The sequence below is a fragment of the Chrysemys picta genome, chromosome 1, assembly GCF_011386835.1.
Source record: "Chrysemys picta bellii isolate R12L10 chromosome 1, ASM1138683v2, whole genome shotgun sequence".
In the NCBI taxonomy this organism is placed as follows: Eukaryota; Metazoa; Chordata; order Testudines; family Emydidae; genus Chrysemys; species Chrysemys picta.
The window spans coordinates 334,522,047-334,527,102 of record NC_088791.1 but is presented as its reverse complement, the minus strand read 5'-3'; positions in this window follow the sequence as shown (position 1 = coordinate 334,527,102).

Genomic DNA, 5,056 nt, shown 5'->3' with positions numbered 1-5,056 from the left:
AGCAGCTAATTGCCTTTTGGCAGTAGACAGTGCAGTATGACTGGTAGCCTTCATCGGCGATCTGGGTGCTGGCAGACATGGGGTTGGCAGACAGGCTGCATTGCACACAACAGCAGCCCCTTGCCTTTTGGTAGAAGATGGTATATTACGACTGGTATCCGTCGTCGTACTGCCTTCCCAATGACGATGATGGCTATCAGTCGTAGTATGCTATTTTCTGTCAAGCGCCCAGTATTTTCTGCCAAGCACCCAGAAGATGCCGAGGGCTATCAGTCATGCTGCACCGTCGTCTGCCAGCTTAAGATGTAAAAAATAGATTTGTTCTGTATTCATTTGCTTCCCCCACTCCCCGTGAAATCATCGGCCTGTTAAACCCAGGGTTTTGAGTTCAATCTTTGGGGGGGCCATTCTGTGTGACAGTTGTTTGTGTTTCTCCCTGATGCACAGCCACCTTTGTTGATTTTAATTCCCTGTACCTATACGCCATTTCGTCACTCACCCCTCCCTCCCTCCGTCCATCAGATACTAGTTTCGCACCTTTTTTCAGACCAGACGCCATAGCACTGGGATCATGGAGCCTGCTCAGATTACCGCGACAATTATGAGCACTATGAACACCATGCGCATTGTCCTGGAGTATATGCAGAGCCAGGACATGCCAAAGCAAAACCAGGACCAGCCGAGGAGGCAATTGCAGCGCGGCGACGAGAGTGATGAGGAAATTGACATGGACATAGACCTCTCAAAAGGCACAGGCCCCAGCAATGTGCAAATCATGGTGTTACTGGGGCAGGTTCATGCCGTGGAACGCCGATTCTGGCCCGGGAAACAAGCACAGACTGGTGGGACCGCAACGTGTTGCAGGTGTGGGATGATTCCCAGTGGCTGCGAAACTTTCGCATGCCTAAGGGCACTTTCATGGAACTTTGTGACTTGCTTTCCCCTGCCCTGAAGCGCCAGAATACCAGGATGAGAGCAGCCCTCAGAGTTGAGAAGCGAGTGGCGATAGCCCTGTGGAAGCTTGCAACGCCAGACAGCTACCGGTCAGTCGGGAATCAATTTGGAGTGGGCAAATCTACTGTGGGGGCTGCTGTGATCCAAGTTGCCAGAGCAATCAAAGACTTGGTGATATCAAGGGTAGTGACTCTGGGAAACGTGCAGGCCATAGTAGATGGCTTTGCTGCAATGGGATTCCCAAACTGTGGTGGGGCGATAGACGGAACCCATATCCCTATCTTGTCACCGGAGCACCAAGCCACCGAGTACATAAACTGCAAGGGGTACTTTTCCATGTTGCTGCAAGCCCTGGTGGATCACAAGGGACGTTTCACCAACATCAAAGTGGGATGGCCGGGAAAGGTACATGATGCTCGCGTCTTCAGGCACTCTGGTCTGTTTCGAAAGCTGGAGGAAGGGACTTTCTTCCCGGACCAGAAAATAACCGTTGGGGATGTTGAAATGATCCTATTGTGATCCTTGGGGACCCAGCCTACCCCTTAATGCCATGGCTCATGAAGCCGTACATAGGCAGCCTGGACAGTAGTCAGGACCTGTTCAACTACAGGCTGAGCAAGTGCCGAATGGTGGTGGAATGTGCATTTGGACGTTTAAAAGCGCGCTGGCGCAGCTTACTGACTCGCTCAGACCTCAGCGAAAAGAATATCCCCATTGTTATTGCTGCTTGCTGTGCGCTCCACAATATCTGTGAGAGTAAGGGGGAGACATTTATGGCGGGGTGGGAGGCTGAGGCAAATCGCCTGGCCGCTGATTACGCGCAGCCAGACACCAGGGCGGTTAGAAGAGCACAGCAGGGCGTGGTGCGCATCAGAGAAGCTTTGAAAACAAGTTTTGTGACTGGCCAGGCTACGGTGTGAAACTTCTGTTTGTTTCTCCTTGATGAACCCTCCGCCCCCCCACCCGGTTCACTCTACTTCCCTGTAAACCAACCCCCCTCCCCCCCCCCCTCGAGCACCACTTGCAGAGGCAATAAAGTCATTGTTACTTCACATTCATGCATTCTTTATTAATTCATCACACAACTAGGGGGATAATTGCCAAGGTAGCCCGGGATGGGTGGGGGAGGAGGGAAGGAAAAGGACACACTGCAGTTTAAAACTTTAACTCTTATTTAAGGCCAGCCTTCTGATGCTCGGGCAATCAGCTGGGGTGGAGTGACTGGGTGGCCGGAGGCCCCCCCACCGTGTTCTTGGGCGTCTGTGTGAGGAGGCTATGGAACTTGGGGAGGAGGGCTGTTGGTTACACAGGGGCTGTAGCGGCGGTCTCTGCTCCTGCTGCCTTTCCTGCAGCTCAACCATACGCTGGAGCATATCAGTTTGATGCTCCAGCAGCCGGAGCATTGACTCTTGCCTTCTGTCTGCAAGTTGATGCCACCTATCATCTTCAGCCCACCACTTGCTCTGTTCATCCCGTGGTTCAGCCCGCCACCTCTCCTCTCGTTCATATTCTGCTTTTCTGTAGTCTGACATTGACTGCCTCCACGCATTCTGCTGTGCTCTGTCAGTGTGGGAGGACTGCTCCGAGAACATATCATCCCGAGTCCGCCGCTTTCTCCTTCTAATCTTCACTAGCCTCTGTGAAGGAGAAATATTTGCAGCTGGTGGAGGAGAAGGGAGAGGTGGTTAAAAAATACACATTTTAGAGAACAACGGGTACACTCTTTCACGTTAAATTTTGCTGTTCACATTACACAGCACATGTGCTTTTGTTACAAGGTCGCATTTTTCCTCTTATATTGAGGGCCTGCCGGTTTGGTGAGAGAGATCATTCACACAGTGCCAGGCAACGGATTTCGGCTTGCAGGCAGCCATATTAAGCCACAGTCTTTTGGCTTTTTTAACCTTCTTAACATGTGGGAATGGTTTCAAACAGTAGCGCCCTCATTTCCCATACCAAGTACCCGTTGGGTTGGCCATTTAAAATGGGTTTGCAATGTAAAAGGAGGGGCTGCGGTTTCCGGGTTAACATGCAGCACAAACCCAACTAACCCCCCTCACACCCAATTCTCGGGGATGTTCACTTCACCCCTCCCCCCACCGCGTGGCTAACAGCGGGGAACATATCTGTTCAGCAAAGCAGGAACGGGCACCTCTGAATGTCCCCTTAATAAAATTGCCCCATTTCAACCAGGTGACCGTGAATGATATCACTCTCCTGAGGATAACAAAGAGCGATAAGGAATGGATGTTGTCTGCATGCCAGCAAACACCGGGACCATACGCTGCCATGCTTTGTTATGCAATGATTCCAGACTATGTGCTACTGGCCTGGTGTGGTAAAGTGTCCTACCATGGTGGACAGGATAAGGCAGCCCTCCCCAGAAACCTTTTGCAAAGGCTTTGGGAGTACATGAAGGAGAGCTTTCTGGAGATGTCCCTGGAGGATTTCCGCTCCATCCCCATACACGTTAACAGACTTTTCCAGTAGCTGTACTGGCCGCGATTGCCTGGGCAAATTAATCATTAATAATTAAACACGCTTGCTTTTAAACCATGTGTAATATTTACAAAGGTACACTCACCAGAGGTCTCCTGTGTGCCCTCAGGGTCTGGGAGCATGCCTTGGGTGAGTTCGGGGGTTACTGGTTCCAGGTCCAGGGTGATAAACATATCCTGGCTGTTGTGGAAACCGGTTTCTCCGCTTCCTTGCTGCTGTGAGCTATCTACATTATCTTCATCCTCATCTTCCTCGTACCCCGAACCTTCTTCCCTGTGTGTTTCTCCATTGACGGAGTCAAAGCACACGGTTGGGGTAGTGGTGGCTGCACCCCCTAGCATGGCATGCAGGTCCGCGTAGAAGCGGCATGTTTGCGGCTCTGCCCCGGACCTTTCGTTTGCCTCTCTGGCTTTGTGGTAGGCTTGCCTTAGTACCTTAATTTTCACGCAGCACTGCTGTGCGTCCCTGTTATGGCCTCTGTCCTTCATGGCCTTTGAGACCTTTTCTAATATTTTGCCATTTCGTTTACTGCTACGGAGTTCAGCTAGCACTGATTCATCTCCCCATATGGCGAGCAGATCCCGTACCTCCCGTTCGGTCCATGCTGGAGCTCTTTTGCGATCCTGGGACTGCATCATGGTTACCTGTGCTGATGAGCTCTGCGTGGTCACCTGTGCTCTCCACGCTGGGCAAACAGGAAATGAAATTCAAACGTTCACGGGGCTTTTCCTGTCTACCTGGTCAGTGCATCTGAGTTGAGAGTGCTGTCCAGAGCGGTCACAATGAAGCACTGTGGGATAGCTCCCGAAGGCCAATAACGTCGAATTCCGTTCACACTACCCCAATTCCGACCCGCTAAGGCCGATTTTATCGCTAATCCCCTCGTCGGAGGTGGAGTAAAGAAACCGATTTAAAGGGCCCTTTAAGTCGAAAAAAGGGACTTAGCCATGTGAACGTGTCCAGGCTTAATGCGATTTAACGCTGATAAATTCGACCTAAACTCGTAGTGTAGACCAGGCCTCAGACCTCAGGGGGCTCTTACCAGTATCGCGCTCATTGCTGCCAGCACAAGAAGAGTTGCTTAAATGAGGTTTAATATCACATCAGAGTGTAATAAAAAACAAAGCTGTGTCAAAGCATCCCTGATCTGTCCTTTGTACGAAACTTGTGCTTTCAAGACATTTGTAAAGAATTTAAGATACAAATATCTTACAATTCCCCCCCAAAGTCCTTCACAAATTATTTATTTGTGCTATCACAGAGCTTTATTCATGGAGCAGGAGCCCATATTTATACACTAGAACTGCTTTATCCATCACTGGGGTAGCCACAGGTGCTGGGCAAGCAATTCATAATGAGTAATTTACACAATGGATTTTACGACTTTTATTTGTCAATTGGTTGCAATTTTCTCAAAATTTATACCTTAGTTAAAATCATTTGCTGCATAATTTCAGAGAATAGATTTTGCTCTGTAAATTGTTTGCAAACAGTTCACCGAGACTATTGGATATTACAAATGCAAACTGGTTTGACTGGACATGTAGGTCATGTGGTATGCTTGTTCTCTGATTAGATGCATGTAACTCTCAGAATTATGTTT